Raw genomic sequence first — 23,637 nt, forward strand, 5'->3', positions numbered from 1 at the left:
ATTTGGGTCCTATGCTTTGGTTCATACTAAGAAGGAATGAAACTTTACTGAGCACCCTGTCCCAGTCAGAACCTATAGCTCCTGCTTCACAATGTTTCGCTGCATCCTCAAAGCAAACCTGAGAAGTCAGCATTCCTGTCCCAGGCAAGAAAAGTGAAGCTTAGAGGGCGAACTGTAGTGCTGGCCAGTCCGAATCCAGTCTCCTTCTTTCGCCTGTTTACAAGGCAGATGTGATTGTCTTTCTTCCTTAAACACTGCTTGGCTCCCAGTCTCCTAAAAGCGACATAGGAGGTCCTCTACTCACAGCACAGTTCAGAAAGATGAAAAGGATCCTACGCCCCAAACGCAAACGAATCCTTCCTCAGGCAAAAAATCTTTCTAAAAGTCCCAAACAACTCGAGTGGCAATTGCTTCTGAAAAGCATTTCCTCAGGTCAACTGTGAAGGACAGGCTATTCCCAGCACATTTCTCCAGGAAACACTCCATCGACTGCTAGGGCGACAAAAGCATCTCTATGTTTAAAATGACAGAGCACTGATGTGCTACATGAATGCTTTCCTGTCTTCGTTACAGTGCAGTCATGTATCCTTTAAAAGCAAAATCTGCTACGGGGCAGCTCCAGTTTACATGTGGGGTTGCTACCCAACCCCTCTGGACACAGATGCGCTTTCTGAGTTTGTGAACATTTATGGCCTCAGAAACCCATGGGGGCAGTTCTACTCTGACATACGGAGTCCCTTTGAATCAGAATTAATGTGATGGCAATTCATTTTTTATGTCTCAGTTCCAAGGACCTCAAAGGGCACAAGGGCAATGCCACACCCATCCTCACAGATTTTACACTTGTGGCGGACTTGAATTCTTATTGGTTCCAGCTCATGGCGGCTCAACTGGACAGTGCGGAACTGCCCCAAGGGTTCCCAAGGCTGCAGTCTTTTCAGAAACAGAGCACACAGATGGATGAAAACAACAATTACCATTTCTTTACCATTCTACGCAGTGAAAGACAGGAGAGAGAGAGAGAAATCAATCTTTTCTATCTATGTTGGCCCAAGAATTACCATTTCTTTGCCATTTTACCCAATAAAAGACAGAAGAGGGAGAGAGGGGGAAAAATCAATCTTTTCGATGTATGCTTGCCAGAGACCTGATTTGATGGCTAGAATGACAAAATGAGAAAGAAGGGATATTGAGCAAGTTCCACACCTCGGCTTCCTGCTCACGTGGAACACTGCAGCCATGCGAACTACTCTGTCAACTGGAGGACCAGAGACCTTATGAAGCAGAGAGATGAAGTGCTTTCTGTGGCTATCCTACACCACCCTACCCCACCAAACACCCTCAAGAATTCAGAGACCGTTCGAGCTAGCTCAGACCATAACAACCTAAACGACCCATAGAATCATGAGAAATGATGAATATTTGTGTTTTAACTAGCTTTGTTATTATTAGTATTATTATATTCAGCTAACACAATTGCAGAAACAGAAGGACAAATAAGCAAAAACACTGCAAAGTGATCAGTGTCGTGGGAAGTGAAGGGCATTGTGGAATGGGGTATTTCCTACAAATCAATGGGCACCCTTTATTAGTGTCCTAGTTAGAGTTCCACTTTCTTGGCATGAGTTCAACTGACCTAAAGGGAAAGATGCATCAACCCCCAAACAACTGTGCTCTACCAAAACTCCAAGTTCACTGGCACCAAGTCAAGTCCAACTCACAGGGAACCCATAGGACAGGGCAGAAATGCCCGTGACCATAACTGGAGTAGAATGCCTCTTCTTTCTTCGAGGAGCAGCTGGTGGTTTTAAAATGCTGACTTTGAAGTGAGTAGCCCAATGCTCAACAACCACTCTGTTGTCCAGGGAAATAAAACCAGGACTGCTACAACCCTCAGAGACCAAAAATTAAGATACTGCGGCTAGTTTTAAGCAAGAACACCAATGTCGGACAAGTTCATAGTGTTTTTAATCCCTTCGCGCCTCTAACACTCAAAGGCAAATTCAACCTTCCTTTGTAGTGAGCTCGGCTCTTGATGTCCCAATCTGCAGACCATTCTTTCAGCTACTCGGGGTCAAAAGCACGGCCACTCTTCTTGTTTTCCTGTCCCTCTCCTTCTTTTCACACAAACCACGTCAAGGCCTGCTGATTGCTCCCTCTGCGCTGCTCAAGGCATCTGCTCTTCATGTCCGTTACAGACAGTGCACCACAGGCTGTGTCATCTCCCCCTTGAATGCCAGCACGAGCCCCCCCCCCTCAGCAGTTCTCTCCCTGCGCTGCTGTTCCTCCCTAAGTACCTTTCCCACTCGACCCGCCTGCTTTTTAAAGATTATGGCATGCCAAACCCTTCAAAGTCGACCCCAAACTCTAGTCTTTGGCTTCCGTAAATAAGTCGAAGATCTCAACCACTTGTCCTTAGCATCTTATCATTATTACTGTATCCTAATAAAAATCTTCTACTCTAGACAGATTGATCATTCAAGTATGCCCGGCTCATTTCACCTTGTACATCATTCACAGTAGGGCCTGACTGCAGAAATCTCATCCTACTCCATACTGGCGGCTCCAGAAGACTCTCTCTATCCCACTTCTGCCAAGAAACCTTTCATTTTCCTTCTGACCTGGAAGCCCACAGACAGTATTAGTAAATGTGCACTGGGAGCATACTTCGGAGGATCCTTGGTGCAGTGATGAAGTGCTCAGCTGCTAGCAGGGAGCCAGCGGTCGGAATCACCAGTTGCCATGCAGCAGAAAGCTGGGGCAGTCTGCTTTATAAAGATTTAGAGCCTAGGCAACATGACGCAGCAGTTCTAGTCTGTCTTACAGGACAGGATCGCTGTAAGTAGTACTTGAATTCATAACCATGGTTCTGGTTTTAGTTTTTCAAACATGATCGGTTATCGATAGGATTGTGCTCCCCCCAAATATGTCGTGAATCTTAACCTCTATGCCTGTGGTTATATCCCGCTTGGGAATAGGTTTTCTTTATCACGTTAATGAGGCAGTGAGAGGATAAGGTATGTCTTGAGTCAATCTATTTTGAGATAAGAAAAGAGCAGATACAGTAAGGACATACAGTTGGGGTCGTACAGATGCCAAACCTTGTGAAAATCACCACAGAGAAAAGGTGGAGAAGCTGAAGAGACAGGGACACTTCCCCAGAGTCGAGAGAGAGAGAGAGAGAGAGAGAGAGAGAGAGAGAGAGAGAGAGAGAGAGAGAGAGAGACAGACAGACACTCCCCTAGAACTGGCATCCTGGTTTCAGATTTGTTTTGTGGGAAAAAAAACAAAAACATTATTAAAGCCACCTACTCAGGGTATCCCTGCTGCAGAGCACTAAATAGCTAAGACCCTTTCCTGCTGCAGTTTAACGGTACCTCTATATTCACCATCTTCTTAAATATGTCTAAGGATCTTAAAAGTAGTGATGGAAATGTTGCTTTCGTATTTTGCCAAATTGGTAAATACTGAGAACTTTAAAAATGATGATTGCATTAATTATAAGCTACAGACCAAGTTAAGATTTATTATAAGTGGACTTGTAGTTTCGGTCATGCCTGGCTAAGTTATCAAAAGTGTCCCTCTGCCATAATCAACTGGAAAACTATATAAAAGACCAGTGGCAATAGTTTATGACATGGACAAAACCCAGCAGAGGGCTGTCCCGTTTAAAAGCTGGGAAACAGTTAAGGAGAGTTTCACATTCACTCTGGCTTTTTAACTGAGGTCACTTTCTGAACTCTGACACTGGAGAGCAGCAATCTCCCTGGGCCGTGCACCAGCAGTATGGAAGAAATTACCCGCAGAGAGTTTCCAAGTTTTACATGGCAATCTGCTCTAGGCGTTGTCCAAACTGTGAGCTCGATCCTGACAACAGGACTCTGCCTAGCCTACTGGGAAAGGGTGCTTGAGGTTCTGAGAGCTGAATCGAGATTCCAGAGAGGAGACAGCACAGAGTGATAACTCAATGCGTCAGATTGGACAGATGTCACTGAACATTTAACTGTGACCCTAGAAGACCATGTATTAGGAGTACGAGCCACACTAGAGTACAAAGGTTACTTTAAGTCTTTTTTAGTAAGATCAAACGATTCACTGGTAAATAAATTACAACAAAACTCACCACTCCTTAGAGAAGGACAAACATCCAAACTCTCTAAAGGTGGTATCCATGAGTTCCAGCATATAATAATATACAATCATAAAACGACTACAAATATAAACAAAGACAGAACCATAATGCATGCTCAGGCAGGGCATAAATTGAAATGAAAGCCCCTGCATGAACTTATCAGCAGAATGTTCACTGTAGAAGGAAGGAGAAGCGCACTGGAATAAAGGCCAATACATCTTCAGAACAAAGCTCAGAGAGAAACCAGGAGGAAAACATTAAGCCAGTTTAGAGAGCGAGGGGACAGCAGCAAGAGGGCTGCAGATGCACCATGTAGAGTTCCAAAGAGGAGAGGGGGCACATGAATGTTGGAAGAAATAATGGCTACACATTTTCCTAATGTGTTATTAAAAATTCAACTCATAGGTTCACAAATCTCAATAAAAACCCTTGTAAACAACAATAACAATAAACCAAGCCTGCCCCAAACTATGTTTTGGGATATTATAGCCAAACTGCTATAAACTAATGCTGACTTAAAAAATTCTAAAAAGGACCAGCAACAAAAAGAGACACAAAACATATGAGGCAATAATGATAAATATGACAACTGACTTCTCTGAAGCAATACCAGCCAGCAGATAAGGTGACGAGACCTTTAAAGTACAGGGGGAGAGAAGCAGCCTAGAGTTCTAAATAGCCAGTGAAAATATCTTTTAATAATCAAGGGGAAACCAGGACTATCACATTAAACAGAGCTGAGAGAAGGACTGACTACAAACCTCTACTAAAAGGCATACCAACAAAAAGTTTCTCAAGCTGAAGGAAAATTATTTTAGATCAGTGGTTCTTAACCTTCCTAATTCCGCAACCCTTTAATACAGTTCCTCATGTGGTGGTGACCCCCCTCACCATAAAATTATTTTCACTGCTACTTCATCACTGTCATTTTGCTACTGCTATGAATCAGGCGACCCCTGTGAAAGGGCTGTTTAGCCCCCAAGGGGGTTGTGACCCACAGGTTAAGAGCTGCTGTTTAGATAGAAACCGGAGCCTCTATGGAAAAATGAAAAGCAATGAAGCTGTTGAATAAGTGTTAAGTCTAAGACTTGGTGTTCTCATTTGTTACCTTCTCAAATACAGTTGGCTGCTCAAAAAGAAACAATATCCATATATCTGGGGATTTATAATATATGTAGAAGTACAATGTATAACAGTAACAACAGAGGAAGAGAAGAAGACAAATTACATTGTACCGTTGCAAAGTTCTTATCTGTCATTTCATGGTAGATTCAAGCAAACACTGCAATCTCTAAAAAAACACTTTTAAAAGAAAAAAGAGACAAAATGGAATTGTAAAAATTACAAAGGATAGCAGAAATGAGAAACATGACTGAACAACTGATTAAACAATCAAGCAAGATGGCAAGCTTAAACCCAATCATAGAAGTAATTCTACGAAATGTAAATGGAATAAACCCACCCAGTTAATTAGAGACTGTCAAATGAGACAAAAGAGCAAGTGTCTGCTTTTTATAAGTGATGCATTTTAATTATAAAACACACACACATTCTCTCTCTCACTGTCCTCTAGTCGATCCCGAATTACAGTAACCCTAAGGGGCAAGGAGGAACTGCCTGGGTAACTTTGCAAGACTTTTACTCTTTATGAATGTAGAAAGCCCCAACTTGCTCCTGTGAGCAGCTGGCAGTTTTGAACTGCTGATATTGTGGTTAGCAGCCCAACACGTGGGGACACAGACAGTTCAAGTATACGGATAGAGAGTTCCAAACGCACTTTCCTGGAGTCGATGCCAACTCACAGCGACCTACGAGGGCCAGGATGAAACTGTCCTGTGAGTTTCCTAGATTGTAACGCTACAGGAGAATAAGGCCCATCTTTCTCCTGGGGGTTTCAACTGCTGGCTTGGGGACTGCAGTCTAGCGCATTACCACTATGCCACAAGGGTCCTTAGCAAAATGTAGGCTATGCTAAAATATCAGACAAAGTAGACATTGAGAAAAGGAATATTACCTGGTAATAGCATAACAATAATATATCGATTAAGAAGAAATAATACTAAAAAGCATGTTTATATCTATTATCAAACTCAATGTTCACTGCCATCAAATTGACTGTGACTTACAGTGATCCTATAAGACAAAGTAAAACTGTCCCTGTGCGTTGCCAAGACTGTAACTCTTTACACGAGTAGAAAGTCTCCCCTTTCTCCCATGGAACCCACCTTGTAATGCACTGTGCCATCAGGGATCCATACATATAATGTGCATGTTTCTTCCTTTAGTTCTGTGAGTTCGGGTTCCACTTATTTTACATCTCTATTATAGGTATAGGTATAAAACCAAACTCACTGCCATCTGATTCTGACGCACGCGACCCTTAGGACGGAGAAGAACTGTGCCGATAAATTTCTGATAGTAACTCTTCACGAGAGTAGAAAGCTTCTTTTTACTCCCAAACAGCAGCTGGTGGTTTCGAACTGCTGACCTTGCAATTAACAGCCCAACTAGCAACTACTAGGACACCAAGGCTCCTAGGTATAGGTATGAAACTTTTTTAAATAAATGGAATGAAAACTAGCAAACAAATACACAGTTATAATTAAGGTTTTAAAAATCTTCTCCCAGTAGCTGGCAAATGTAAATTGAGATGAAATATGTAGGGTACAGAACATCATCAGACAATTTCACCTAAATGCATCCATGGACTACAGAAAACACATTCTCCAGGGCACATGGAGCATAGACCATATGCTGGGGTATAAGAAAATCTTAATATATTTCAAAGAAGTAAATAGTATGTGACATAGTTCATCTAAATATGATGGAATGAAATTAGAATTCAGTAACAAAAAGAGATCTAAAAAAATTCTTGAGATATATGGAAGCAAGCCAATGGGATAATGTGGGAGAAAGACGGAGATTATTAAAATCAATGAACACAGTAAATACAACCTCATCCTTTCGGATGAAAGAAGCATCCACATTCTTGCTCTATCATGTCTACTGTAGCTATAGTAGACATATGCATTGGTGCCATAAGAAACAAATCTTTACCCATAGTTGTTTTTTAATCAAAGCTGACTGAAATTCAGAGGATCAAAAGATATTCTGAATACTCTCAAGTCATATTGTGATCGTCCTGTATATCAAGTGGCAGATTCCATTCCCAGTGAATTTTTCTTAATTAAGATAACAGTACGATAAAAGTAGATGAAAACGACCTGTGGATCTACTCAAAAAGATAAAATAAATGAGATCAAACCTCACATGTTCTAAGTCAAGGCACTGCAGGGGTTTTATGCCTCTCATTTCCACACACACAAAACCAATTTACTGAATTTGTTCAAGGTTTGAGCGATTTCATCAGGTAACAATATGAAGAGATTTCACTTACTGGACTTCGTTCTCAAACCTTTCACTTCTACAATTCTGGTGTTGTGGATTTCCTATTCCCTAGAAATCTAGTATGGGAAAGTTTTAATTTTCATCCTGGCTTTTGCCTTCAGTGCATTTTGGAGTATTTGTGTTTTCTAATTAAGGAGAAAATAAGCACACAGTCCATTGAATTCACTAACAGTTAACAAATACAAGCCTCTTCCACAAAGGTGGAAGTGGAAGCCTTCTCTTCCCTACCCACTTCTCCTCATGTCCCATCCTCAAAAAGACTTTTTCATAAAGACTTTTAAACTTTGTGTATTATATCCCTGGTGCTTTTCAAATATGCAAATAATATGCTTCTAGCCTTGTCCCTGAGTTACCAATTCTAGATATCTTACTGTTTTCTTGCTATGACAGATTTAACTCTTGTCACCACTACCTTTTTCCTCCCCAAAATATTGTATTACCAATGAAACATCCGAACAGAATGAAATCCAAATACTGAATTCTATATTCAGTCTCTTTCTCAAGATTGCCATCCGTTTCTTTCTTTCTTTTTTTTTAATCACCCCCTCCCCCTACCATCCATTTCTTTGGAGAAGTAGGAATGTGAATTCACAGTAAAAACAATTAATAATTAAAAGGTGCAGTCTAAGAAGCATCTGTGTACAGGGATAAACTAGACTGGAGGCTAAAGCGTCAACTTAGACTACACAAAGAGCAGTCATCATACAGAAGATCAATAAATGGCTTTGCCAGAATTATCTTTAGATTGTTCTATCTCATTATGGCAGGAAAAAAATCGAAGTCTTTGAATCAATACAATTATGCCAAAGAAGCAACTTTAGAGGTAGATGCTCATTTAATCTCATCCTCTGATTTTCTTTTTCTTTTTCAAGAGAGAACATAAGAGCTACAAAAATTAACTAATCTGCCCAGAGTCATACAGCTTAATCAGTATCTGCCTCCTGATAGTTTGTCTCTTTTTCTCCTTGTTCATTCAACAAATTGACCCGCTACTGTGTGAATAAAAAGCAACTAAAAACTCAAACCCTTACGTACAAAGCATAAGAAGTGAAGAAAATTCATTATAGGGTGGTCAGGAAGAACGGAGAAATGAGGGAGGGTGAAATGGTGGCCCGGGAGTCGGGCTTGAAGGCTGAGTAGTTAGTGCACTGACCAAGAATGAATGAGTGGCACTCTTCCCACAGGGGCTTCATAGGCAAAGGCATGCACAGTGAAGATCACGGAGCAGGAGCCACGTAAAGTTGAAATGGGCAGTGAGGAGCATGGGTGGCGGGGAGGAGCACAGGAATCAGCGTGTGAAGACAATGGAGATTCACTTCGCGAAGTCAAGGAGTGACATGGCCAGGCTTGCACTACAGAGCGCTGAGCAGCGCTTCAGGAAGGAGGGACAGGGTGGTAGCAGGAGACGTCAGGACTCGGTAATAAAGAAGGTTGACATTCGAGGAGGAAAGGATGGTTCGAGACACAAGTAGCTGAACCGATAGAATGGGAAGTGTGACTGGAGACTAAATGAGTTAACTCGAAGGAAGAGCTGCTAGACAGGCTGTGGGGGAAACGCTGAGCGACCCCAGTGGGCTAATCCCCGTGTTCTGTAATGTGCTGAGAGTAGCGGTGTGGTGGGGAGAACAAGGTGCATGATGATACATTTGAAATCAGCGTAACCAATAACCAACTGCTGTGGAGTTGATCCCCATGCAGGGGGACCCCAGGGGTGCACAGCACAAGAGCTTTCTAGCATTTCTCAGCGTCTGGGGCTTTTCAGAAGCAGATTGTGGGGACCTCACACAGCCAATCTTAGTAGCAGTAAGTCAAGTGGTACTCAGCTTAATAGCAGTCTCCCAGGTAGTTGAGTGCTTGACTAATGGGGAATAAAACATGTAAGTAAGGTAATAGAATTGATGCGTTTTGGCAATAAAATCGTTTTCTGGGCTTGTTCAATTTAAGAGGTATTTAGTAAACATAACAAAACTTAAAGCCAAACCCACTGCCCTGGGTTGATTCTGACTCACAGAGACCCTGCAGTACAGAGCAGGAACTCCTTCATAGCGTTTCTAAGGCTTACATCTTGCCAGAAGCCGAGTGCCACCCCATCTTTCTCTGAACAGTGGTGAGGGACAGCAAACCTGGTGGTCAGGAGCCAGGTGCTTGAACCATGGTGCCCCAAAGCTGCACCACAGCTCACTGTGGCTGTGTGATGGACAGTGTGTGTGATGGAAAGTGGCCCTCCAGACCCACCCCACAGGGCTTCTAGGCTGTGCATCTCTAAGGCAACAGACTTCCCCATCTTCCCACCTTGAACAGCCGCCGTTCCAAGCTTAACCCACTGTACCACCAAGCCCCAAACCCACCTCTGACTCCTAGGGGATGCCATCGAAGGGTGTCAGAGACTGCAAACATTTATGGAAGGCAGATTGCCTACTCTTTCCCAAGCACTTCCCGGTGGCTTCCAAATGGCCACACCTTGAGGATAGCGGTCCCACTCATATCAGCCAGCAGCACCACCACCAAGACTCCTTAAATGACTCCCTCCTCCAACACACAAACACACACACACACACACACACACACACACCACACACACTTCACCCCCAAGCCATCTATTTCAACATAGAATTGCCTGACCTCTCTGAACAGCTTGGACTAACTCTGATTTGGCCATTAGACTCTTTTAAGAGAAATAGAACCTTTTCTCTGGCCATCATAAAAAAATAAATAACTATGATTTAGGGACAAATGACTGATCTCAATGTTTAAATCATCAGGAAATAATATGTTTTGAGGTATGCTTAGTAAATGTGGTTGTCAGGGTTGGAAGTTGGGGGGGAAACATGAGGAGAACTCAAAAAGATAATCTATCAAATTAATGGTACCCAAGGCATGAAGGAAGGGAGTATATTTGTCAGCTTCTACTTTTCAATTTATGTCCGAGGTGTATGATCTTTGCTTAATCATAACTGATTTCTCAAGCGTTTTGAAAATGTGGGGGAAATGACATCATTTCCAAGTCACAAAACATTAAGATAATTGACCATCTAACTCAGAAGCAACAAAGCCCACACGGAAGAAGCACACCAGCCTGTGTGATCATGAGGTGTCGAAGGGATCAGGTATCAGGCATCAAAGAACAAAAAAATCAAATCATTGTGAATGAGGGGGAGTGCAGATTGGGGACCCAAGAACTATCTGTAGGCAACTGAACATCCCCTTACAGAAGGGTTGGAGGGAGGAGATGAGCCAGTCAGGTGTACAGTGTAGCAATGATGAAACATACGACTTTCCTCTAGTTCCTAAACGCTTCCTTCTCCCCACTATCATGATCCCAATTCTACCTTACAAATCTGGCTAGACCAGAGGATGTACACTGGTACAGATAGGAACTGGAAACACAGAGAATCCAGGAGAGATGATCCCTTCAGCACCAGTGCTGAGAGTGGCGATACCAAGAGGGTGGTGGGAGGGTGGGGTGGAAAGGAGGAACCAATTTCAAGGATCTACATATAACAACCTCCCTGGGAGGTGGATAACAGAAAAGTGGGTGAAGGGAGACATCACGATAGTGTAAGCTATGACAAAATAATAATAATTTATAAATTATCAAGGGTTCATGAGGGAGGGGGGAGCAGGGAGGGATGGGGAAAATGAGCTGATACAGGGGCTCAAGTAGAAAGCAAATGTTTTGAGAATGTTGATGGCAACAATGTACAAATGTGCTTGAGAAATGGATGTATGTATGGATTATGATAAGACTTGTCTGAGCCCCCAATAAAATGATTTTTTTAAAAAACATTAAGATAATCATTGTGAAACACCCACAAAAATATTTTATCAAAGGGCAACTTCTGGCCCCCACCTTTTATTATGACCTCCCCCATTTCATCCAGAGAAATGGATTTACCCTTTTCTCTGGAATTCTGATTCACTTTCAATATTAGTTTCATCTCTATGTTCAAGTCAAGAAAAAAGTTCAAGTCTTCATTTTATAAATGACTCTCCTCTTAAAAGTTCACTTGCTCTCACCAAATATTTCAAGAGTCTCGTATATGGAAAATAAGACATAAAACTGAACTTCTGTATTTTAGTACAGTGACTTCTCACTTCTCTTCTATCTTGTTACCCAATACTTCACATTTACCACAATGAGAAATCTATACAACTATTGTATCAACGATACACACCTATCAGTAATGAAGGCCAAGGTATGAGGCAAAAACAATACTGGCTGTTATGGCTAAAAGTAGGTCATCTTGGCTGGTCCATGATGCTCAGTAGGTTGGCAGTTATCTAATGCTCTAGTGATCTGCTATTTTGTGATCAGGTGTGGTCATTCTCCAATTTTTAATAATGGCAACTTTTGCTTTAGCAAGCTGCCTTTGAAAATGAATCAAGTCAATAAATGAGGTGTGGTTGTATGTATTAGCTAGGAGCCCTGGGGTCACAACTAATGCTTGGCTAATCAAAAGGTCAAAGGTTTAAATCCACCAGCTGGTCTGCAGAAGCAAATGAATGGATTAATTACTCCTATAGAAATTTGATCTAAAAATTCCTATAGGGTTGCCAGACCAAAAATATCCTATAGACTTGACAGCACAAAACAACTACAACAAGTATATTAACACCACAATAAATCAGTAAATATGGTATCAAACTATTTTTTCTCATTTTAATCCATTGCAATCAAAAAGTATTTTCCTAGCTTCCTGGCATGTTTGAAATTAGCAGTATGGGGGTGTTGTTTTAAAATAATCAAAGTCTAAGCTTTAAAAAAAATCATTGACTTTTACTTATCAGTAATCAATTTTAACTATACAAGAGGGTACCCCCCAAAACCAGAATTTTTTCAAAGCTATGCATTTAATTTTTTTTGTTTTTTTACAAAAGAACCTTATCACCTTCACAGTACTCTCCATTACACTTAATACATTTGTTAAATCTACAATTCCATTCTTGGAAACATTTTCCAAACTCATCAGTTTGGATGGCTGACAGCACCTCCCTCGTTTTTTTCTTCACCTCTTCTTTGTCATCAAATTGCTGTCCTTTCATGTCTCTCTTCATTCCCGGAAACAAAAAGAAGCTGCACAGAGCGAGGTCAGCTGAGTCAAGTACGTGGGGTATGCGGTGTTTTGCCAAAAACTGGCACACTGACATGGTTGCACGAGCAGGTGCATTGTCATGGTGGCAAAACCAGTCCCCCATTTGCCACAAATCAGGCCTTTTTGCCACACACTGTCATGCAATCTTTTCAGAACCTCTAAATAGAAAGCTTGCTTAACAGTCTGACCTGGTGGAATGAACTCCAAATGCACTGAGTCAACATTTTCGTCCATTCAAGAAGTTGACCAATATTTAGAATGAGGTTTGTCATTAATAACTACTTCGCCTTATTTGAAAGGAGAACACCACTCACACACTTGAGTTTTTTCTATAGTGCTGTCCTTGTAAGCTGTGTTCAACCCCACAAGTTTCTGCAGCTTTTTCCCTGAGCAGGAATCAAAATTTCACAGGCACGCGTGCGTTTTCTTGTAAATCGGCCATGACAAAAATGAGGTTCAAGCAAAACTACCTTTACGAAAAAATTCACTGTGACCAGCGAGAACTTTCCTAGGCAATGCTAATGGGCACAGTAACTCAGAGGTAGTTCCTTGATACTTACCTACTGGGGAAAATGTGAACTATGAGAGCTCTGCTCCACCCCACCCAGCGCAATTCCTTTTTGTGGAGGGGGGGGAGGGTATCCTCTCGTAGGGCGAGTCTTCAAAGGTTAGTGGAAAACTTGCTTATCTTCTAATTCTAATTTTTCCATGAACTTTTAAAAAGTCTCCTCTTCACATTGAGCTGCAATCTTCATGGTCAAGTGTTAGCAGTTCCGTGGGAGAATGGTTTTCTACCCATGCATAGTTACAGTCTCAGAATCTCACAGGGGCTCACTAGGAATCAGCACTGACTTATGGCAGCAAGTTTGCTTTCTTCTCTAAATCAATGGCTTTGTATGCTCTCTAGCATACACAAAGACTTCAATAAAACTGAAAATAGTTTATTTTTTTTTATTCTTAGCCTTCCTCATTCTACCTTGTACTTCAGATTCTCCTAGAGACACAGTATACTTCCACGTAGTTTTCCCACCTTTGCAGTCTTTAATGTTACAAGTCGTAAACATGCCTATATTACATGTGGAGCTTTATATGAAGTATAGGAAATAGAAAGGGACTATTCTCCCATAACCTCAAACCACACCACTCCCCCATTTTTAAAAAAAAGGTCTTAATGGTCACACCAATAAATTGTAACCTCCACGCCCAGAATAACATGTATTTAAATTAATAACTGAGAGGCAAAGATAGTCTTCAAATAAAATAAACCCAACCCTCTACTCAAGAACTTGTGATAAAATATCCCCAAATAGTCACTGTTTTCACTCTTAGAATTCTTATCTTGGAAGGTATGCTTTTGTCCTAGAAACATCAGTGAGCCTCATTTACCAGAAAAAGGTGCAAATCGGGGGGGGGGGGGGGATATCCAGTAGCTTTGGTTGCCAGGCTCAGAGCCCCAGTGGTGTAGTAGTTAGTTACCTGTTGGGCTGCTAGCCACATGGCTAGCAGTTCCAAACCAATTGCCGCTCCAAGACAAGGCTTTCTACTTTTGTAAAGAGTTACAGTCTTGGAAACCCTGTCCTATAGGATCAGAATTGACCCGATGGCAGAGAGTGCGGTTTGGTTTTTATTTGCCATTGTGAAATGTATGGGCTATCCAATCATTTTCAACACATACAGCAAAGGGCCACACTTCAGCTCTGTGTGCTTTGTTTATGCACCTCTTCATGCCCAGAAGCTGTGGGTGGAGAGGACTGTGTAATGGAACACATCATTAGTTAGACTTCTCTGGTGACAAGATACAGGGAAGCCACGGGTAAAGGGCTTGGATGATTTTATTATTAACAAGCGCTACCGCTATTCACCTTTGGAATACTTTTCAACATTAGCTTTGTAATATACTGGCTACGTAAGTAAACATTCGCTTTCTTCCTCAGTTTGTTAATAAGAAAAATATTGAGTATACAAGTATATTTGTATCATTTTTTTCAATTAATTTTTTAAGACGAGTGTCAGTTTGTGAATGATGAGAAGTCCGGATCAGAAACTGAATCAAGTGGACGGCCAAGCAGATGGGTCTGAAGAAGTAAGCAGCTTTCGATAAAAAAAGTTTCTCAAAAGAATGCCTTACATCAGAAGACCCAAAGCAAAAGCACAATTAAAAAAAAACCATATTGTTGAGAAGTAGGGGTGTCAGAGCAGAGACCCCCCCAAACCCATCTGTAGACAGAGGGGTCACAAGGAAGCGCTGAATCAACCAGGGTGAAGTATAGCACCAGTAAAACACAGACCATTCCTCTGGTTCCTTGAGGCTTCCGCACCCCCCCCCCCACTACCATGACCCCAGTCCTGCGGGCTAAGCTGGGGCATGTACACAGGTACAGATAAGAGCTCAGGACACACAGAATCCAGGTCAGATAAACCCCTCAGGAGCAGAAATGGGAGTAGTGACACCAGGAGGGGAGAGGGGAAGGGGAAAGGAGGGGGGAAGAAACCACAGGGAAAGGGATACAGCAGTCAGTGTAAGATATGAAATTAATAATAATTTATAATTTATCAAAGGGTCATGAGAATGGGAAGGAGAGGGAGGGTAAAAAGAGGAGCAGATACCAAAGGCTCAAATAGAATGTAAAAGTTTAGAAAATAACAATGGCAACATATGTACAAATAGCTCGATACAATTGAGGTATTGCTTGATTGTTATAAGAGCTGTAAGAGCTCCCAATATCTTTAAATAAATTAAAAAGATACCTTAGTTTAACTCCCTGGGCCACAAATAATCAACAAGCCATAGGATGGTGTTTTATAATGTTGCAATGTCATCAGCATCTGAGGGTTTTAATTACAGTGAGCCGTGATAATAGCCTGAGGATTCTTATCTAGTAACTTGTAACAGTCAGTTTTATGGGTACAGAGTATTTAATTCTGGATAACGTGTCTTATTACTTTGAGTGGTTAATTTAGGTAGGCTGTTAGCAGTGCTAGGATTATAAAGCAGTGCTTGCAAGCACTGTTTACTTTTGGGGGGATACTAAAGACTACAATTAGAATGGACTTGATAGCAGTGGGTTTTGAGTGAGATCGAAATTACAGTTTCGATGAAGCCCCAGAGAAATTCTGAGTCAAGAAGTTATCTATCTATCTATTTTCACGAGTACGAGCACCTTTTATCATTTCAACTACTCTATTACTATGCTTGCCAAGCGCCTCTAACACTGAAATGAGAAGGCATTTGTTTTCCCCACTTCAGTCCATAAACTCCTCTTTGGGGAATGAAATGCTTCCCTTCTCAAAGGCACTACAAACTCAAAGCCAAACCCACTGTCATTAAACCCATTCCAACTCAGGGCTTTAATACAAATTCATAAACGTCAAGTGCACTTTAGAGAATATGAAAGAAACAAGAACTGTGTTTTTGGCTTGTTTCTTCCCAGAAGGTTAGGCAATATGGCTTTAATTTTTATTCCCTATAGAAAGAGAGCACCTCTTACATTAGCAAACAAAAAAGTTAAATTCATCTATTCAACAGCATTGATGATTGCTTCATATGTATCAACAAACACAATGCTCCGCTTCAAACGTTCATATGTGTTCATATGAATTCGATAGGATTTTTAAAAAACTGCAACTCCACGTGTTTGATTTCCTTCAGAAAGTTCTGTTTTGTATGTAGAATAAGTCATGTCAGATCTTTACATGCTTTCTTAAAGTTCCAAGACAGAGTTTTTCACAATTCAGAGAAATCAAGTTTATTGATTTCTCTGGAAAGGATGGACCAGAATAAAACCAGCTTCTAAATATTTGGCCTAACACTAAAATTTAAATAACAAGTCAATTTTTAATGGTGATTTAAACTATCGATAATCTAAGAGCCCTGGTAATGCACACGTGAAGCCCTTGGCTGCTAATTTAAAAGTTGGCAGGTGGCGCCCACCCAGAAGCTGAGCCAGAGAAAGACCTGGCTCAGACTAAACCACAAAACCACTTCAACGGCCCTCAAATCACGTTCAACTCAAGCAACTCATAGCAACCCTCCATCCTGAATAGAGCTGCTGCTGTGGATAGCTGACCTGGAGCAGAAAGCCACCCCTCTGGTCAGCAGCCCACTGTGCCGCCGGCTCCTCAGGCCAAACCGCAGCCTAGGAAACCCCATGGAGCAGAACTAGCTTGTCATATGTTGAAATTAACAAAAACAAAATTGACATTCTAATTTTAAAACTGGTCATAAATTAAAGCATATTAAATATATTACTGAAAAGCAAATCTGTGCTAGTTACTACAGACAGTATAAGAAGAGCATGATGATGAACTGATTTCTTGGAAGAAATTTAAAATTACAATGATATTTTTTCTGGTTAAAATATAAATTAAACAAATCATATTCATGTAAAAATTAAGAACTGAATGTCATATAAAATTACATTATCTTGTGTGACAGTTCAAATTAAAATTTGAATTATTTGTGGTGCAACAATGAGATTGTTTTTCAGCTTGTTTTCTAAACTACTGGCTAATTAATCTTCAAGGCCTGGTCTACCACCCTCCCCTGAAAATCTAAAAGACATCCTATTAGCTTGTACTCAGGATCTACAACAGCAGAAAACAATGGTATAAAACAATTTCAGCATCATGAAAAGAATGCTCCACGTTTTTTTCTCCCCACTTTAACAATGAGATGGTGTCCCAGTTGTGTAATGGGTTATGCTAATGGGCTATGTGCATTGAGCCGCCAACCACAAGGTGAGTAGTTCGAAAATCCACTAGCCACTTTGTGAGAGTAAAATGGGACAGTCTGCTCCCATCGTAAAGATTTACTGCTTAGAAAACCCTAGAGAGGAGTTCTACTCTGATCTATAGGGTCACAATGAATCAGAATCAAGTAGACCACAGTGGGGTTTCTTCGATTTGTTTTTTGTTTTTCTGTAACAATGAGACAGTGGATATGCTTCAATGAAATACACTATTACAAGGACAAAAATGAGGTTTCGCCACCTTACTATAATTCACTCTACCAAATTATGTGATTTCAAGTACTTTTTTTTTTTTTTTTTTTGTAAAAACAGCCCACGGTACTTGTAGGCCATGCCATCCCATTCAAACATGACTCCTTGGGGCTGTATCCCTCAAGGCGTATGCTTCCAGTTCATTTAAAATCCTCAAGGTGTCTTAATCAGTAAGAGTCAATTCCAAACAGAACACTGCTAGTGGCTTTGGTGTTTATGGGAAGTGCAAGAACATGAATCAAAAATAAATGCCAGCAGGCATGGTGAAATGGCTCTAGAGCGGTTTACTGGATGGATATCAGGCAGCGGTTGTTACTGAACCGAGAGAAAACTGGGATCAGATGGAACCGTGGTCATGGGAGCCAAGCATCTTACAGTCCCTTGCAGGACTGCAAGTCTGTTCCTCCTTCTTTCTGCCCCTCTTCTGAACAATCACCCCTTACCTTTACCTTAAAACAGACACCTATCGACCAGCGTCCCCTGCAACCACCCATCCAAAGTAAGTTAAGACAACCGATAAAGAAATTCTGTGTGGCACTGATTCATACACACCTATTCGTCAGTACAGCTCCTTTCCTGTCCCAGAAGAGGACAGCCTGAATACTTAAGTGACTCTTTGTTTCTAGTTACACTTCCTACTGGGCTCAGAGAACATCTACACCAACATGTCTGGAAGAAGGAAAAGATGACATTTTGACTGCTTAATCCAAAACCCACATGGCAACTTAGAAATAAGTTTTAACTTACTATTGAAGAAGGCCAACCACTGTCCGTCGGTCTCCCAAGTTCAAACTAATTGAAGGTTATGAGTAACCACTTCCCCCCAGAAGCCAGAACTTTCACCTTTTCTGAACAGGGGAATACCTCCCATAAATTAGGTAGCACCCACGGGATTGCGGGCTGACTGATGCTCCTGCCAACTGCTTCTCCGGACTCCTCACTACCACAATGAGCCATTCCTGAAAGTCCACGTATTAGCAGACTTCATCAATTATCGGGAAACTTGAAACAAGTCAGACATTTTAAAAAATGCCCTGCATGAATATTAATTTCTCAAGCTAGCTTCATTTATTCCACAGAACAATGGCAAGAGAAATATGAGGTATATGTTCACTAAACCTAAAATCCTGCTGCATTTCAGACAAACTGAGCTTCCTGCTGCTCCGGCAAGGCAAAGCAGATGAGCTTGTTTTAAGAGGTAGAAGCAAAAAGGAAGTGCAAAGATCAAAGCAGCGCTTACAAAGGGGAATGGCTATTTTTGTATGTATACTCCAGCGCTTACTGGGTTTGAAAAACAGGGGCATTTATTCAGGCCAAATGAACACCAGCTACAGAATATACCAGTGAAACTGGACTTTTTTAGCAAAGATAGCAGATTTTCAAATCATCACCAACCCTTACTAGGATGACACTGGTTGTTTTTTTAAAGCCTTTAAGCATGTTAAAAGTGGTTTAGTATTGACAGCAAGAAGTATTTTTAGTTCCAGCATGAAATTTACATCTGAGTCTTCAAGTTCCAGTGCATCTAGTAGGCTTCGCTGGGAAGACATTTTATCTAAATACATTCTGGAGGGCATTAGGAGTTGCCAGTATGCCAATATGGATAAATCATTTTAGGAGATTTCCCATTTCCCTTCATCATATATATACATATATATACATATTACACACATATTTTTCCATTTTAGCAACTCAATTACAGGCTAAGTGTACAGGAAACAAATTTCTTTGTTATTTCCTGTCTTCCCAATTTCTTAAGTTCAAGGAAAAAAAATATGTTGCTTTAACATTACTTGCATAGTTTCTATAGTGAATTGGATGGTAAAAGGATTCCTTTCTAGAAGGTACAATATGGAAATCAAGAAAACAGCATGCTTTAGCTAAGGGCTTTATTTTAACCAAGTTTCTTTGTGAAAGTTTTAGCAAACATTTGCAATTTAACCTACCCAGTGGAAACATTTGGCTAAAAAAAATCGCTATATATCCAAAGCTTTGGTGTTTATCAAAGATGAGCAGCTGATGGAAGAACAGTTTTAAGCCAAAGCCATAAAATGTTTTGGAAATTCATCATCATTTTCCATTTCATGAGCTTTATAATAAAATTCTTATGTTAAATCTGGTTATTTCATGTTACCACTGGAAACCCCTATTGAAGAAAGCCTATGAAATATCTGCACTCTTGAAAACCAAATCCCGTAGCATTAAGTCAATAAAATTACACCGAACATGCCCATCCGTTTAATCACTCTAAGAAAACTTGTATTGGGGCACACTTTGTTTATATGCCTATTTTTGTTTCAGAGGTCACGCACACTGCATGTCGCCACTGTCAACGTGTTCTACATCAGCAGAAGGCCTGGAAAAGTGCTCCCCGTAGCTAATCTGTGTTTTTCTCTCAAGTGCCAGGGCCTCCTGGTTTTTGAAAACAAGCATAGGCTCCTTACAGAAGGGGAATACAGCCCAGCTGGGGGTGCGCAGGGTTAAGTTAGGCAGGGCTCCTTTGGGTGGGAGCGGAAGGAAGAGGTAAGGGTCTCCTGTACAATTCTGGGGGGTTTACAAGTGCTTTCCTAGACCAAGGGGGCTGACAAACATTTCTGCTTTCATTTTAAGGAATGGCCCTAAGGTGAAATCTGGTTCGGCACTGCACCAACCACTTTCCCGGCTCCTCTCCTGGCCGCCACAGCGCATCTCCACCCTCACCCCCCACCCCCACACCCCAGGAGGAGTGGGGGTGGGGTGAAAAGTTTGCAAAGAGTCTCCCCCCACAACGCTTCCCGTTCCCGCCCGGGGTCGTGGGAGGAAAAGGGAAAAGCACGGCCGGGCTCTCGGCCGAGGCCCCTCGGCGGATGCGTCCCCTCGAAGTCCTTACGGTGGCCTTTCACACTCGCGCCCATCCCATGTGCCACCCAACCACGGCCACCCTCTTCCCGGGCTGCGCAGCGGTTAGCGCAGCAACGAGGAAGTCCGCGCGGCGCGGCAGAGGGCGCGGGGTGGCTTGGCGGCGCGTCCCGGGCCCCGCGTCCCCAGCGTGGCCCCCGGCGGCCCGCGGCTGGCTTACCCTGGTGGCGGGTCGGCGGCGGCCTCCCTGCGCCCGCGGGGGCCCCTCCGGGCGGCGCGGGCTGGGGCTGGAGGAGGCGGCGGCGGCGGAGTGGTCCGGGTGCGGGCTGGGTCGGAGCGGGCGGGCGGGCGAGCGGGGAGGGCGCGCGGGCTGGCGGCGGCCGGGCCACTCAGCGCCGCGCCATGTCCGCAGCGAGGGCGGAGGGAAGCGCCGGGCGCGCGGTGGCCGGGCCGCAGCGGCACCGCCTTCCCCGCGGCGGCGGCGGCGGCTCGGGCCTGTGCTTCCCGGGGCAGCGGGAGCCGCGGGGCGGCGGGGCTCGGGCCGAGGGCGGCGGCGGCGGCGGCGGCGGGAGCGCGGGGGAAGCTGTCAGCGCGCCGCCGGGCCGCTCCGGTGGCGAAACCTCCTCTTCCTGCCCCGGCTCGCCGCCTGGGCCACTTCTCTCTCTTTCTCTCTCGCTCACTCTCTCACTTCCTGGCTGGAAATTCCCACTGACGTCGAGAGAGCGGACGGACCGACGGACACCCGCGCGCACGCCGCGGAGGCGGGAGGTGGGGTCGCCGCCGGGGGTGGGGAAAGCCCGCACCTCGGGGGCCCCGGCGCGCCCCCGGCCCGGCCCCGCCGCGCAGCGCAGCCTCCCGCCCTCCGAGGCCGCCCGGGGCGCGGGACTGGGGGCGCCCGCGAGGCGCCGGGGACGCCGGGCCGGCCGCCCGAGCCAGCGAGCGAGGACGCCGCCTGGCAGCGCCCGCGGGCCGCGCGCGGTCCCTGGAGACGGAGGCGGTGCGGCGCTCGGCGCGGGCATGGCGGGCCCCCGGGCGGGCCGCCCACCGGAGGGGCTGGGCGGGCACGGGTCCACGCGTGCCGGAGCCGACAAGAAATCTCAATCTGTGTGGGATCCCCTGAAAGTGGGTCTCAAGCACACTCGCAGGTGAAACTGTAATTTCGATCGCACACCTGATGTGCTTCCAGTGAAGAACAAACATTGACTTTCATTCGTGCATTTATTTGTTCTTCTTGAGGACGGAGAACTCCTGCTCCGATGGCAGTTATCCGGAGCTTCCATCTACCAATAATTACTGTGGCTAGAAGGATGAGGGAGGGTGGTAAGGATGGTTTGGGTCAGCCCATAAATAAGCACTAACCTGGCAAAAGAAAATGGGGTTCTCTCTCTCTCTCCCCTCCCCTCCCCCCCAATGCCTACCTTCCCTTTCTCTGTTCCTCCCTCTCTCCCTCTCTTCCTCTGACTGGGGAGACTGCAGCTAGAATCCACAGGTCAGCCTCTCAATAACCAGCACCCACCAGTCATCTGAGCTTTTTACATGTCAGGCATTGAGCTAGGCGTTGGCCCGGGGATACCCTGGTGGGCATGAGTTCCCCAAATCTTGAGCTGAAATAGATATTTTAGAACGCTCGATGACAATGTTGTCGACTTGTCTTCAGTCAGCAATAGACAGGCAATGCTGCAAAGAATTAGATTGCCCCTGGCAAGTTCCCACTCTTCCATGCAGGCCTGAGCTACTTCCTTGTGAAATCCCCTTCCCCACGCAGGCTTCGGAAGGACTTTCTTAGTGGAGAGTTGGGCAGAGTGGAGAATCATGAGATTGGGAACTGGTCTGGGGCGAACTTCTACTCTCTTGGGATGGCCCAAGAATCTTCTACCTTTCAAACTGCTTTTTCTTTAAGGTTCCAGAGTCTGAGTGCGCTGTTCAGTACATTCATAAATCTCTGGGTGGTGGCAAAAGGTTAAGGGAGCCGCAGGCCAGAGCTGGAAGGTAGAATTTACCCAAAGGCACCTGCAAAGAAAGGAGATCTAAAAAGCCAGCCAGTGGAAGTGTGTGGAGGAGGAGGGCTGGGGAGCCGCAGGGAGGAGGGTACCCAAGGTAGACTGGGATAGCATAGTCCACTCAAGCCAGTGTTCTCATAAACTACGTTGGTGAGTATCAATTGGCACCTTCAACTACTGGTTCTTCTTGCCTCGAAAAGAGGGGTGGACCTTGAAGACACGTGACACTGATAGTCCACTAGATCCATGGACCACATGAACATCAGGTCTCTACTACCCTGAGATGAGAAGACCCCACGACCGAAACCAACCATTCTGCAAGGGATCACCTCAGAAGGTCTTACCTAGAGTTGGAGAAAAAGGTACAACAGAATTCAAAATCGTGAAAGAGATTAAGATTACTGGCTGGCTAGAGACTGGTGGATCCTCAAGACTATCACTCTTAGTCACCCTTTAGATCAGAACTCAACTTCATGCATCAGCCAACTAAGAGACAGGTCTATAAAGGGAATGTTAGTGTTAATGCGGTACACACACCTTAGAATAAGCAACCTTTTGGGATCAAGGGGTAGCATCTGCCCAATGACAAAATTCTCAAGGGTTAGGAGAGGAGGCTGGAAGGCAGTCAACATAGGCAGAAGGGGGTGTTGCCCTCAAGAGACTGTCATGGATGGGTGGAAGTGAAATGTGTAGGGATTGTGGAAGTAAAACTGTTGATTTCATCTGAATACCTTCACCCACTCACAATAAAACATTTAAAAAGAAAGGAAAGCCCACAGCACACAGTTCCACCATGACACTGAATGGACTCTGGCAACTGGTTTTTATTTTTGTTTTGCTGTCTTTTACGATTTAGGATAATGGGTTTTATAAATCCTATGTTCTTATGGTGATTTTTCACCCCAGTGATATGACTGTGAAGTGTGCAAACTCCCAGAAGACACAGAGCATTCGGTGTGAGCATCTACACGTTCCAGTCAGCGGCGCTGGCAACTCCTGTGGAAAAACAATGGATACACAGGGTTATTACAAGTGTTGGGCCAGGGTGACATATTTTGTAAAGAGATGAACAGTGTTAGTCAGTGAGAAGGATTAAATTCAATTTTCAATTTTCCATGATCCTGTAGAATGAACTTAAAGTGTGAGTGCAGGTTATAAGCAGGCCA

At 43.7% G+C, this 23,637-nt stretch overlaps 1 protein-coding gene across 4 annotated transcripts in view; it reads right to left on the minus strand.

Annotated features, from left to right (window-relative positions):
* NFKB1 (nuclear factor kappa B subunit 1) overlaps nucleotides 1–21,155 on the minus strand; it is a 143,677-nt gene extending 122,522 nt beyond the window's left edge. For 2 of the 4 annotated variants that reach the window (XM_075543983.1, XM_075543985.1), the window contains exon 1: nucleotides 20,692–20,824. The gene's annotated coding sequence lies outside the window, so the exon portion shown is untranslated. Of the gene's footprint in view, nucleotides 1–20,691 lie in introns of all 4 variants that reach the window. The other 2 variants (XM_075543986.1, XM_075543984.1) reach the window with 2 other exon arrangements.
* Nucleotides 21,156–23,637: the final 2,482 nt, after the last annotated feature.

This window comes from Tenrec ecaudatus, chromosome 3 (genome assembly GCF_050624435.1).
Source record: "Tenrec ecaudatus isolate mTenEca1 chromosome 3, mTenEca1.hap1, whole genome shotgun sequence".
Taxonomy (NCBI): Eukaryota; Metazoa; Chordata; class Mammalia; order Afrosoricida; family Tenrecidae; genus Tenrec; species Tenrec ecaudatus.